Raw genomic sequence first — 15,275 nt, 5'->3', positions numbered from 1 at the left:
CAGTTTGAGAAAAATCTCTTTAACTCTGGATGGTTTCATTTTATTTTAAGCTTTTGTGATTTTTTTGGTTAAAATTTTAAGAGCATAGTAGAAAAAAATTCTGGATACACTGTTCAAAATTAATATTTCTTCTAGTAATTTTGTGCGTGGCAAGGAAACAAGGCTGCCATTTATTACAAGTGTTCTGGAATATTTGTGGACTATCGCAGGTGCATGATCAAGCAGTGGTCTGTGAATGATTGACAGGGTATTTGTATGGAACATAATCTATGATAGCTGTGCAGCTGTAGTTTTACAAATACCTAAAAAACAAATGATAAAAATATTATTTACATTTTTTCTTGCTAGATTTTATTTTTGCATCCCTTTACTTAATGATTCCTCTTTTGATGCCGAACCACATTTTTAGAACTTTTCCTTGTCTGTTAAGTTTTGAGTTTAGCCACAACACAGAAGCCACTTCCAGAACTATAGTGGAATGTAGTGCCAGTTTAGTGCTCATTACTGTATTATTTGCTTAAAGATAAAAAATCATTTTGCAAATAATATGGGAATAATAATATGGAAATATTATTTTGCAAATAATATGGGAATAATAATATGGAAATATTATTTTGCAAATAATATGGGAATAATAATATGGAAATATTATTTTGCAATTGTGAGAAAACTCAATTATAATGTGGAATTAACAGGGGAACTTTGTGAAAATGGAATCAGCTGCCATGTGAATGCAGCCAAAGTTGCATCTCAATTCATGTTTAAAACGAATGAGGACCAGACTTTGGCTTGATATTCTGGTTTGTTAAGTAACCCTAAGTGGCACAGGCCTACGTAAATTATATCTACTCAGTCCCACTCCACTGTCTTAGGAGACCTGTTGGGAATGGCCAGTAAATAAAGGCTTCTCTCTGTCATTGGCTGAACAAGCTCCAGCTGCCTCAAAGGACTTAGAGGAACCTGGAGTTCTGGTAGGCAATGGCCATTGGCCAACACAAGGAGAGGCCACAGAAGATGGCAGGAAACACCACTGAGTAATCTTGGCACCATGCGGACACCATGTTATTTCTTTTCCTGATTCTACACTGGAATATGAATATAATTTTATCATTCAACTCTTTTGTGAACTACTTTGACAGCCTTTTGGAGCTACGAAGGAGGATATCAGTTTTCTAAATATGTAAGTAATGGTAACTGTGGTTAGTTTTTGTCATGTGTGAAGGAGAAGGAGCGGTGTGCAAGCCCAAGGCTCATCACGCAAGTTCATTTTTCAATCACAAAGCTTGCTTTGACATTACTTCTGAACCTGGCCAAAAACACTTGGCTACCAGAAATTGAAAATTGGCATTATTTTGTGTAAAGCCATGATTTTCTTATCACATCAGGGTTGGGCTCTGTAATAAAAGGTTTAGGAGATATGTGTTGTTGTTTTTTAATGTTCAACTGATAATGTTTAATTTGTCATTAAAGAATATTGCAGTTCAGTTGGCTTTCTTTGGTCCACTCAGTTATAAAATGTACCTTTCAAAAATCCCACTGAAGATGCTCAGTCTGCCAAATTCATTCTAGAGTATAATGTCCTTTGAGATTAATTCTGTACACAAAATATGTTTGCTAAGTATTTATTTGGTCACAGTCCAGCTTTTCGTGTTTGTTTCTGAGACTTCCAAAAGTGGAAGAGGAAATGGAGTGGGATTGTGGATATATATATATATGCTGTTGGCACATGTTTTACCTATAAATAAGCAAGTGTTTTTATTCTTAAATATAATAAAATTTTGTCATTACTAATCCTGTATGGATTTCACAGGATCAGGAGACCTCTCAAGTTATCTACTCTGGCCTTAACGATAAAATATTGGAAGAAGCAACACTGAAAAAAAATCCTCTGTAACAAGTAAACATATTCCTTTAACATTGGAAATATAATTTCTATAACCATTAATAATGGCATACCTAATAACAGTTTAATAATGTGGATACAGCCAAAAAGCTGGCATTTGTTGCATACAGTGTCAGGCAAGGTAACTAATCCTAGAAATCATACATGTGGACAAATTAGATTTATGATTATGGTTGAAGTCACAGGGTGGGGTTGCAAAATCAAACTGAGCATCTGCCATTATATAAATACTATGAAAAACTTGACCTATAACCTCGGCAGACCAAAGTTTTTGAATTCAAACTGGCACACAGCCAGATATGCACCTTTGCCTTAAAAATGACATGTGGGAAGAATTACTCAATGGTTGCTTGAGATTATTCTAGTATTAAATTGATATTTACATATCAGTGGAGGGAATGCATGATAGCTGCTGTGCAGATCTGTTTGTCTTCCTGCTGATACAAGCACAGAGGATTTAGGAACTGTGTGGGTAGGGGGTTGGGTGAAATGGCAGGCAATTTTCCTGGCACCGTAGCAGCTAGGGTGCAGAGCTTGCGATGTCTGCCTGTGACCAGTTGGTAGGCTTTTAAGCAAGGCAATTAGCATTGACTGGGTAAATTTCACACTGCGGCATGAGAATAACTGTAGCTACTAGCAGAAAAATCTTATGGGGAGGGAAGGCTCATATATTAACAGTAGGCTGAATATAGGCATACAGTGGTACCTTGGGTTACATAGGCTTCAGGTTACGTAGGCTTCAGGTTACAGACTCCACTAACCCAGAAATAGTACCTCGGGTTAAGAACTTTGCTTCAGGATGAGAACAGAAATTGTGCAGCGGCAGTGGGAGGCCCCGTTAGCTAAAGTGGTGCTTCAGGTTAAGAACAGTTTCAGGTTAAGAATGGACCTCCGGAATGAATTAAGTACTTAACCCGAGGTACCACTGTACATTCTAAGCATGGTGGATATAGTTGAATGAACGCACAGACACACACACTTTTCTCATGAAATGCCGCACAACAAATGTTTTCAAGCTACCTTCACCAGCAGGAAACGGTTTTATCTGTCTTCGCTCAGAGAGCACGTGCTTTGAGTGCAGAAGGTCTCAACAGGTCTGCAAGTGGATGGGAACCGTGCATGACAATTTGCAGAGCTGCTAGTCAGTGTTAAGGTAGATGAGCAATGTATAATTGGGCAGTTACTTCTTTCCCCCAGCTTTTCCTTCAATGGAAAGCATGAGGGAATTTTCTCATGCTTCTTTGTTTCTAATCTGGGAAAAACATATCCATCTTTTTTTCCCCTTCAGTGTAAATTCTCTCTCCTAGCCCATAAATCTACAGTGGATCAGCATTTCTATAAGAGCACAAAGAGACTAGATTCCCAAATGGTTTTGTGTTTTTGGTTCCTCAAGCACTGGATTTTTACACACACACAACTTGCTGTAAGTGAATGAAGTGCCTCATGACTCGTGAATCATTGCTAGAAAAGTCGCCTCACAAAGGGGGAAAATATGTTTTGGGGCAAAAGAGGAAATGGGATTAATTTTTCCCATTTCCTTTATGATAAAACTGTTTCAGGCGGTTTTATGTTGGAGAATTAAGTGGCAGAACAATCAGAAGTGGTCTTAATGAAAGGCATTGCCATCATGGATAATTCTAGTCTTCTCATTGTCACATATTCTTGTATTTAACTTACTGTTTTCTATTTGGCTAGTAGGGGCCTTTTGTTTCTTAGCAACCATCTGTTCATCCAGTTTATTCCCCCACCTGAAGTAATCCTTAGTTTAGCATCACAACTGATTACTGTTGAATTGATTATGGGATGACTGCCAGAAGAGGGCGGGGGAAGGCATTTATTTACTTTTCTATTAAGGCATACCTGAAGTTCCTATAAATTTTCACGTTCTGACAGTATGGTTAATGTGAAATCAGAGCTATATTTTATAACATTCTTATTTTATTTTAGCTGGAATAAAAAGAGAACAGTACATTAGAGACTCACTTCTCATTTGTTTTCATGATAAAATTATTTTTAAAAATGTAATTAAAAAAGGGAAAAAAAGTTTCACCAAAAGGTTGAGTAAAAATCAAACCCCAGTAAACCTTATTAAACCTAAAATCTCAACTGGAAATATATATGTTACATGTGGTCTAAAAGATAATTGTATCCCTCTTTTCCTTAAATCAAGCAGTCTTATTCTCTTAAAGACAAAATTTTGGACTACGACCTGGTTCAAATACCTATTTGGCCATGGGGCTTACTGGGTCACTCACTGTCTCTCAGCCTAATTTACCTCACGGGGTAGCTTTGAGAATAAAATGGGGAGGAGGAAAACCAGGTATGCCACTGTGAGCACATAATGATAAATGCATTAAACAAAAGAGATAAGCCATTTTCCAGAATGTTGGGCTTCTGTGGGGTTGACCTCAGTGACCGTGCTTCTGAGTCGCAGAGACCTAACAGTACAAGTGCCTGCTAGATTTTCTGCTGTTTTAAGTTCAAACCCTCTTATGTGATTGGGGAAAATAGCAACTGTCACATTGAGGCAGCTTAATCTAGAAGGAAGGACTGACTGGCTTTATCTACTGCTTTCTGGCAGCTAACTGTCATTAGGTCTGAGCCACCTGCTGCTTATGACCATTGTCACTTGGCCAAATGTATATTGTTCTCTTACAGTCTGTTACTATCCAGTTTTCTATTTATTAGAAAGTTGCAGATCAATGTTTTTCAGGTGTTATGAAATCATGTTTCCCCAATTGCCATTTCAAAGAGTGTTAAAGAATCATGACATGTGCTTACAAGTTAAGGACAGTCAGAGGAAAAGGGAAACTATAGCACATGGGTAGGCCTGGGGGCTGGATGCGGCCCAACCGCCTTCTCAATCCGGCCCGCAGATGGTCCGGGTATCAGCATGTTTTTACGTGAGTGGAATGTGTCCTTTTATTTAAAATGCATCTCTGGGTTATTTGTGGGGCATAGGAATTCGTTCATCCCCCCAAATATATATAGGTCTGAGGGACAGTGGACTGGCCCGCTGCTGAAATAGTTTGCTGACCCCTGCTATAGCTCTTCAGGTGCTGCTGGACTATAACTCCTATCAACCCTGACCACCGGCCATATTGTGGCTGAGGGGAGTTGGTGTTGAACAATATATTGGGGTCCACATGTTCTCCATCACAGTAAAGCAGTTAGGAACACGAGTCTCCCCCCCCCCATATTTTCCTCCCCCAACTTCAGCCGATGGTCACCTGGCTTTTACATTTTATGGCTCATAGATGCCACTGAGTATGCTTAGCCTTCAACACACTAGAGTTTTGTTTTATTTATTTGCTGAATAATATTTTTCTGCATGCCAGCAGGGTCCCCCAAGTACACAGAAACCATTAACTTTTTAATGGTCAGCCCTGTCTGTCTTTCCAGCTGAATAACTAAGTTCTCTCTCTAACAGGAGGAGCAAACGAGAGCTGCAACAAAACGTTGCAGCATATCCTATGTCCTAAAAGGAAGGTTCCTGCCAGGGTTCCAGTCTGGCCTTTTGGCCCAAGAAAAGCATTCCGCGAAATCCACCCTCTCTTGTCTTTACCACCATTCTACATACTGTGGCTACTGAACATACTCAGTTCTCATTGGGCTGCTTGATTTTTCATCCCGTAGAGTTTTTTAAAGGGAAAAAATGTGTATTAGTATGAATCTTGGCATTCCCGCAAGCATGGGTGCATTTTGGCTATAGTCTTGTTGACTCATATCACTGATTTTACTGCTAGAAGGAGCAATCATTATAATATTTGATTACTGTAGCTATAGAATAATTGTTAACATACACCATCAAGCTCTAAATGGCTGATAGTCATTGATTTACTCTATAAAATGAGGTTATTGTGCTTGTTGCTTTATATGCATTGTGTTGCATATGCAATTTACATAACACTCTTCGTCCCAAAATAACCCAGGTGCAATATGTTTATCCTGAATATATAACAATAATCTAAGTATCAATGTAAATATAGCATTTCATTGATACTTAGATGTGAAATGTTTAACATTCTTTTGCCTGTAATAAGTGTTGTTTCCGAAATCTCCAGCTGTCTTTATATGCAAGACTAAAGCTGAAAGCTAAAAAGAGCTATAAAGAGGGCTGCCTTTTCACTAGACTAATACTAAAAGTAGACTTTGCACTCTTTAAAGTTAAAAAAAATGTTTGTATTTTAAAACAGGCAGCTGAATTTTAATGTTTTGCCTGAAGACAAAGCGGAAAAATGATTCTGCAAAAAACCACTATTGTAGCCTGACTTGTAGTCTGTAGCTATGGAATGTAATCCACTCGCCCTGACAGACATATCTAATATAAGCAAGAAAGGAAGGGAACATCTGAGCTTCAGCTCTTTGCTGGTTTGTCTGCCTGGCTGTCAGTTTACAATATATTTTAGGCTGCTTTTACTGTGTCCATTTGCAATCTACCCATTATTAGTTACGCACAATTATCCATTTCTTTTCTTCTGAACCCAATTTTATTTGTGTTGGGAGTTTTGCTAGTGTCAACCTTCTGACCTATGCAATTTCAGTGTTTGGAATTTGGATGATCTAAATGTTCGCTCTCTGTTTTGAAAACTGTTGAAAATTCAGGCTAGGTTTCCAGCCAGTGTAGTGTCGAAAAGAATCCTAGTTGTTTTCCTTCTCATTCTTGATCAAAATATCACTTTGTTACAAAATGTCCACTGTGCTTTGCATATACTGTAACATAGCCTTATTTCCCCTCATAGACAATTTTTTGTTTTGTTTTTTTGGTGTGGGCACTAAATTGTCGCCTTCCTTTGAAGATGCAAATTTTTGATACAGCCTCTGTAAGAGAGTTGCACAGGATATATGCTCCATTGATTATGTGGGGGTTAGGAGAAGGGTTAGCTAACACTGCTCTTCCTTATTACTACACAACAGAAATATTGTGCATTGTATTTCTGATATGTGGCAAGCTTTTATGCCCTCCCGTAGCTCCTCTCAGTACTTCTTCCTCAGAACTTGCCAAAAGGCTTGTCTGAATGCTCCAGTGCAGTCTAGTTGTCGCAAGCAGTATTAGGCAATGTAATTTTTAATTCAAACATTTTGCTCAGCACAACTTCAGTGATGCTGACTTCCCTGAGATATTGTTCTAATATCGTAACCCGCATGCCTCTGAATTTGTAACACTGCTAGAGCGTGGGTGCTTTCAGTCACTGCTCAAGATACTGTCATCTTTAATTCACTGACTGTGAATTTTAAATGCATTGTAATAGCTACAGATGATTGCTGGCAGTTGGAAAAAAAATTCTCCCTGGCATTATCCTTTGATGCCTGTCAGTTTCTAAGTTATGTTGTCACTTCTTGCCCAGAGAATAAGAAGATAACTGGTCAAACAAGTTAACCAGGTTGCTATCATTTACATTAATCATAAATGTCATCTAGACTGTTCTCGCAGATTTCAATTACAGTATAATCTGCTATCATTTAAAGTATTATGACTTCCCAATCTGTATCTCATTAGCCCATTTCTCGTGAATCTTATTCAGCTTGCAAGCTACAGGTATATGGTTGAAGATATAACATATGCTGCAGAGTGTAAGCAGCAGTTCACTCAAGCTCTGCAACTGATGAATAAGTAGTGGTTTTTTGTTTTGTTTTTAAAAGAGACACTTGAATTGAAGTTGAGGAAGCTGTGTTGCTTGGTTCTGCCCAAGGAGTGGTCCTTGGCTTGTGTATGTTTATAAACTTCCTTATATGTCACTAGTTTTGGTGGTTTGGAGAGTAACACTGAGATGTAAAGCAGACGTTACCGATTATTGTTCAGTTCTGTTCATCATCTCACATCTTTATGTCCTATATTTCTTTGATCATGGAGCTCAGTAGTCCAGGACCGCAATGTCTCATGGACTGCCTCTCCCCATATAAACTGACTTGGACTCTGTGATCAGCAACTGAGCCCTTCTTCATGTGCCTCCTCCATGAGAGGTCTGGAGGATGGCAACATGAGAACGGGTCTTTTCTTCAGTGGCTCCCCATTTGAGGAATGTTCTTCCCCAGAAGTTCATCTGGCCCTTGCATTATATATCTTTAGGCGCCAGGTGAAAACATCCCTTTTCAACAAAGTCTTTGCTTGATTAATATTCTATATCCTTTTAAATGTGTTTGTGCCAGGGTGTGTGTGTTATTGTTTGGTTTTCATTTAATTTTTCATTTTGTGCTTTTGTCCTGTGTTTTTCTGCTGTGAATTGCCCTGAGATCTTCAGATGAAGGGTGGTATATAAATTTAATAAAAAATAATAATAACAAAAAATACACATAGCTCCTAGGTGGTCACCCATCCACTAAACAGACCCATCCCTGCTCATATGCCTTCAGACCATACACTGGCCACTTGACTACTCATTATTCCCAAACAGAAGATCTTCCATTTTGTTTTTTAAGTGTAGCTTCTCCCCACTCACTTTCTTTCAATGTGCAAAGGGATAAAATACCAAGACTTTTTGTTCTGGTGCCTTTCTTCATTTCCCCCCACTTTCTAGCTGGTTTCTGCTTTGCTTCCACGGTAGCGATAAGCGAAACAACGATATTGCTCTTGGTATTTTGTGAAGTGATTCTATCTGTGCAGACAGAAAACACCTACCGCATTTTCTTTGGCAAAGAAATACCATGTTGCTGTTCTTAGCTCAGTGCTTAATCTGAATCTAAAGATCAGCTTTGAAAGCCCTATTCTTGCCTTAAAGAACAGATTAGCTGGATAGCAGGAAAATATTTTGCTGTTCCTAGTGAATGAATAATCTGCCTTTATTGCTATAGGTGTTATGCGAGAGCAAACAGGCGCGGTTCTTGAAAAAAAATAATTTTAACTGTGATGGGATGATAGCAAAATAACTTTCAGTGACATTTAGAAATTTCACCCATTTATTGTCTATGTCAATATGAGCAGATGTCAGTAGATCCAACCTTTTTTTCCATTTTTCGTAGAACCCCAAGATCTACCAAGCAGAGCCAGACATGCAGTAGAATTAAAGAACAGGGTGAATCTAAGCACATCATGACCCTAGAAATTTATTTGCTGTAACAGAACTGAGCTGGGTCCTTTGGCTCAGTTCTTCATTCCAGCAGCCTAGTTTGGGTGGGAAAGGCAAAACGTTCCGTGCTTGCACAACTTCACCTCATTTAGATGGTATAGAGAAATGAAGCTGGGTGTCACACGCAGATTGATGAGGTGACTTCACCCAGTGGTTTTATATGTTAAACAATATCGGGGACAAGATGAACCCAAGCTTAAGTGCCATGGAGCCAAATGATGTTCTTCAGTGCTATTCTCTGGAACCCAACTGGGGTGGGAATGGCTGGGAATGGCACCACCAAAAATGGTACCCGCAGCTCCACATACACAAAGCTGTGTCTAGACATGCTTTTCAATGGCCGTCCTTGTCTTCTTCCTTTTATGGCAGCAAGAATTTTATTTTAATTTATTTTTTACAAGCCGGTCTGAATTGTGTTTAAGATAAAGAGATTCCCTCCTCTTTACAACAAAATCACAATCAAATTAATAAGGATAGAGTATGAGAGAATATTTGTATAAAGCATGTGTGTGTGTGAAGTTTTTACTTAGCTTTGATCCACTTTTTCTGCATTACACTTTCTGTGCAGAAGGCATTCAGTATCTATATTGACTGACTGAAGTTCTCAGCCCATTTTAGTCTTGAGCAAGAATGAAGTATTATTAGATAACATATTGGGCTGTATCCATTGTTCTTGGTCTGCTAGCGCAAGGGCTTTTGTGTTGTCCAATGGGTGAGTCTTCAGGTTGTGCAACAGAGGAATCTAACACAAGAGTTGCACCACCAGAAACCCATTGCACAATCTATTGTGCAAAAGGCCACCAGCAAGCAGCTTTTGCATTCTCTTGCACAAAAACATTTTGCTGGCACAGAGCATTTTGGTGGACCAAGTATATCGCTAAGTGACTTTAACTCAGAGCTACATTGAATCCCCGCAATGGGGTGGGCTCCTGTTGCTCGGTCCCAGGTCCTGCCAACCTAACAGTTTGAAAGCACGTCAAAGTGCAAGTAGATAAATAGGAACCGCTCCAGCAGGAAGGTAAACGGCATTTCTGTTCGCTGCTCTGGTTTGCCAGAAGTGGTTTAGTCACGCTGGCCACGTGACTTGGAAGCTGTCTGCAGACAAATGCTGGCTCCCTCAGCCAGTATAGCGAGATGAGCGCCACAACCCCAGAGTCATCTGTGACTGGGGTCCCCTTACCTTACCTTACCCCTTACATTGGGTGCAACCTATTATTTCTTACACACATCAGAGAGTAATTTTAGTTGCTTGTTGTTTTTTTGTACCCTCCCCATTCTGTATTGGCTTTCTTTAAGAATCTAGCTAACAAATTGGTTACATGTGTGAACATTTCCTTATACACTTGTCCACAGTAATCACATTTACAAGGTAGAAAGCTTTTTTCCAGCTTACTTCCTTTCAAGGCACAGCATCCTTTTGATATTTACAAAACAAACCATAGTATAGTGGCTCTCAGATGGAAAGCCATTGACAGGACGTTCCCTATCGGTGACACAACCAATGGGAAATATATACTTGATCTATGATGGTGATGGGCCCAGTGGACTTAGGCTGGTTGATATGGAAGAAAGTGTTCCCTAAGGCATCATGAAGGGCATGTGTAGATCTCAAAACTGGTGGAATGTGTTCCCAGCAGCCTAGTAAGGTCAAAGGTCATCTTGGCTGTTTATCTTCTGCTAGCTTCCAAGTCATCTTCAGGGATAAGCCCATGTGCAATACATAATACATAATAACTGTATAAACAAGGTGTTACCAGAGCATGGATCCTTGTTGCCAGACTGTCCAGGAGAGGTTGTAGTTGGCATAAAGGTAAAGGGACCCCTGACTGTTAGGTCCAGTCGCGGACGACTCTGGGGTTGCATCGCTCATCTTGCTTTATTGGCCGAGGGAGCCGGCGTACAGCTTCCGGGTCATGTGGCCAGCATGACTAAGCCGCTTCTGGCGAACCAGAGCAGTGCACGGAAACGCCGTTTACCTTCCCGCTGGAGCGGTACCTATTTATCTACTTGCACTTTGACATGCTTTCGAACTGCTAGGTTGGCAGGAGCAGGGACCAAGCAATGGGAGCTCATCCCGTCCCGGGGATTTGAACTATCGACCTTCTGATTGGCAAGCCCTAGGCTCTGTGGTTTAACTCACAGCGCCACCCGCGTCCCATGTAGTTGGCATACTGGTCTAGAAAACACTCTATGCCACTAAGGACACCTGTGCCTCTAGTGCCAAGGATGGATCAAGAATTACTCCAAAGCAGTGAACTTGATTTTTTGGAACCTGATGCAAAACAAGCTGAATTTTCCTTCCCTGGGCTAGGGAGTAATTTCCCCACCCCCACCCCCATTGCACCATTTCTCAGCAAGGAATGTTTCTGAGATCCCTGCTGCTCTTTGCAGTTCAGCTGCTGGTAGAAACCACTGCAAAGCTTTTAACAGATTTTTTAAAATAGAAAGACTGATGCAACCCTCTGCCACCTCGTATTTATTATGGCACATCTCCCATCCCTCTGCCTTCTTAACAGAAATGTCCCTTGATCCAAGAAGCCTACGGGGGGGGGGGGAATCTCTGGGGAGGGCATTTTTACAGGCCCACAAAGTATCTCAAAAAAACAACAACCCTGGTCTGAATACTTCAGCTCAGCACTAGAATCAGGGGTCTGTTGGCGATATGTTGCTAGGAAATCCAAACAGGAGGAAGGGAAAACTCTCATGGGAGTAATATGGAGATACAAGTCATTTAGCTGTAGGGAGGATTCCCTTGAGCTTCTTGTAGACATTGTAAGTTGGGCAAAATACATGATGTGTGCATGGAGATTTTTATTTTGTAAAGGATCTTAATCTGTTTTATGGTATGCATCCCCCCCCTGTTCTTTATAATAACACTTGCTGAGTGTCCCTGAGTGCTATGATGTTTTTGCAGTAAATGGGGCAAGAGAGAAACAGGCACCATTGCACAGGGCGATTTCACAGTCGTCCATTATTGATTATCTTCCTCTCCCATTTTCTTCCCACGCCCTTGCCCTCAAACCTGTCAGGTGTCTAAAACTTTCAAAGGCAGCAGCAACACTTCCTTCACTCAAAAATCAAACCTGTTACTTATTTCTGCTCAGTAATCTTCCTTTCTTTTTATTGCTTTGTTCATTTCATTTCTTTTTTAAACTTCGAGGGGACTGGCCAAATAATATAACTTGTTAGTTTTGCTTGGGTATTCTTCAGCACATCATTATTTTGTACAATATTTCTAATTAAACCATGACATCAGCTGTAATTTTCTGAAATGCTTAACTGAGAAGGGGGTTGGAGGCTGAATGAGGTTGGAGGTTTGGTAATTTGGAATATGGCAAGAATGTCTCTCTTGCTTGACTTAAGGTTAGATTGCAAATACATTTCAAGGATATTTTTGTGTAGTTTGGGTTGCGCGAATTTCTTCAAGGCTTTGGAGAATTAAAATGGAGAAATATTAAATTAGGAAGTGTTACATTAAGAAACAATAGCTGGAATATTTTTTTTTTTTACTTTTGAATGAGTTTCTTGCTTTTCCCCAAGATAGATGCAGGTTCCTTCTAGTTGCCACTTATTGGTCAAAGCTTGACATACTTTCAATTGTGTTTCGATGGGACTTAGGACCACACACCGTGCAAAGGGAAATGTTGCAATTTGGATTATAAATTGTGAATAGGTGCCATCTAGTGGTTTTTTGGGTACAGTGCAGTTCCAGCTGAATAAATTTGAGGCAGCTGCCCTCTGAATGAATGTCAGTGTCTTATTGTATTACATTCTTAACAAAGATTGCTTATATTCTGAATTTTTTTCTCCTGCAGAGGCATGCACTGCAGTCATTTAGCAATTTTTTTTTAAAAAAGAAAAAACTTATCATAAAAGGAATACTACTTTTAAAATAGAAATTAATTCTTAACTTCCTTGATATTTTTGAATGGTAATAAACTGTTTCAGTGCATACACACAATTAACAAAATGCACTGCCAGGCTTTTTACAAGGTCACATTTATCTAGTGTGTCTCAATGATTTCTTTGTACTCTGCAGCAATATACTGAAACATAATGCCACAAAGAATCTTACATACATAGGAATCTTGGGTTTTTATTTATGACAGACTTTTAGCGACAAATACACTGCATTTTAAGTTTTGCACACTATTAGTCCCACAAAAGAATCTGGGCACTGTGCAACTTTTTATTAGTTAATTGCTGCTGTTTATGAGCCATAGCAACAGCAGTAAAAAATCTGTGCACACTCTAAAAATCACTTTCAGGAACAGGAAAATACTTGGTGTATGGCAGATCCTTCATCATGAAGTTTTACAAAAGTTTTATGTTCAGAAAGGAAGTCATTAGAAGTGTTGCTTGATAACAATTTGGAAGGGGAATTGCAGAAAACTTTTGGTGCCTTTGTAAAGTTGGCTTTATGCTTATACAAATAGAAAATTGCAAATGTTATTATAAATGGAGATTTTTACATCACAATCAGGACTTGAAGGGTGGACTTGACAGGCTACAAGATTCAAGCTCATATTAGTGCATACAGTCACGGTGGGTGGAAATCGAACAAACATAACACTAACACTATTGTGTAATGATATCAGGCAAGTGTAACTTGTACTTAAAGCAATCCCCAAACACTACCTGAATCCCTCTCACATATTGTTTGCCTGGTTGAATGAATGGGTTTCTGGACAGATGATGGTGACTGCTTTACTCTTCTCTGGTCATTCTGCTTCTGTGTTAAGCTAAACCATGGTTTGACTTAGTGTGCCGTCCAAACCTAACTTCATGGTTTAACTTCCTCCAGACTAATCATGAGCTGCAACCAAGGCTTCTTCTGTGGTTTGTCCTTGTGTTTACCTATACAGTTGTACCTTGGAAGTCAAATGGAATCTGTTCCGGAAGTCCGTTCAACTTCCAAAACATTAGAAAACCAAATCATAGCTTCTGATTGGCTGCAGGGAGCTACAGTAGCAAATCAAAAGCTGTGGAAGCCCCGTCGGACGTTTGGGTTCCAAAAGAACGTTCGTAAACCGGAACAATCACTTCCGGGTTTGCGGCATTCGGGAGCCAAAACATCCGAGTTCCAGGGCGTTCAGGATTCAAGGTATGACTGTATATTTTTTGGAACATCTGCAGCAGTCCTTGAAGTCGCTGACACCTAAACAAGCTGAGTGATTTATGGAGACCAGCTTACACAATGGGAAGTATGTCAGTTGTTGGTTCTGCCAAGCTTGTCTGTCTCCAGACCTTTCCTCACCAGAATTGCAGCCTTGCTTCTAAAAATGTGGTCTAGACACTAAAACCTGGTAGTTTGAGCTAAAGAGAGGTGCAAGAAAGTCTGATAATCACTTAAATACAGTGGGATGATATGCCGTTCCATTTCTCTTCACGTGGCCCTAAAACAGACTGCAGAGACTGGAAAGGCACTTAGGTAAACAGCTTTACCATCCTTTGAGGCCTAAGTCTGTAGAAAAGTTGGGACCCACAAAGAGACACGGCCTAAAGTGAAGTGATTGGTTGGCGAGATGGTTATCAAAATATGGTGCCACAGAAGAAAAGGAAAACTTGTTGTTTTCCCTTGGGTCGGGGGAAAGCTTTCTCTTTGGCAATAGACAACCAACTGCAGACACAAACACATGCAGAATATTATAATTTCTCCAGTAAGAACCTCACAGTGGCAGGAGTTTGGTACCAAGTAGTGGGATGGTCATTGTTAGTTTGGCACTCCTACTGGTGCACCTGTGTGGTCCTTGCCTGGCCACACCATGCCCCAGCCTGGTTTTGGGAAGTGGCAGCATTGCTAGAGGTGAGAAGGCAGGTTCAGCAACTCGTCTGATGTTCACCTGCGTAGCTGGCCCTCCACTGCAAGATTTTGCTTCGTAAAATAATTGTGCAAAAGGGGACCTGGCCTCACAATGCAAGGAGTGCACACAGTGGGTGGCAGTTTTACTCAGAGTACACCTATTGAAATGAATGAACGTGGCTAAGTTAAGTCTATTCATTTCAGTGGGTCTGCTGTGAGTAAAACCTAGCTGAATATCTGGAAACCTTTTCAACTGTATGTCGTGAGCGATATTAGCTCACATTTGTTAAAGGTTTTTACTTTATTTTTGAAATTTCATTTAATGACTGATGGCTGAGTTATTATTTCAGAATGTGAGTGTTCTCATTCAGAATTGTAAACAAATCTGTCTTAATTTGAAATGAAACTATCCTCCTTCCCCATTTTGGGTATCGCTTAAACATTCCCTCTAGAGTAGACATTTCTGTAGAAATGTTAATTTTCTCCTACCTCAGCATTTTTG

The 15,275-nt window shown here is 39.9% G+C and overlaps 1 protein-coding gene across 5 annotated transcripts in view; it reads left to right on the top strand.

Annotated features, from left to right (window-relative positions):
- ZNF516 (zinc finger protein 516) overlaps positions 1–15,275 on the top strand; it is a 111,483-nt gene that overhangs the window by 60,764 nt on the left and 35,444 nt on the right. The window lies entirely within an intron of this gene.

This window comes from Podarcis muralis, chromosome 8 (assembly GCF_964188315.1).
Source record: "Podarcis muralis chromosome 8, rPodMur119.hap1.1, whole genome shotgun sequence".
Taxonomy (NCBI): Eukaryota; Metazoa; Chordata; class Lepidosauria; order Squamata; family Lacertidae; genus Podarcis; species Podarcis muralis.
Note: the sequence above shows the minus strand (reverse complement) of the source record. Positions and strands in the feature narration are given on the sequence as shown.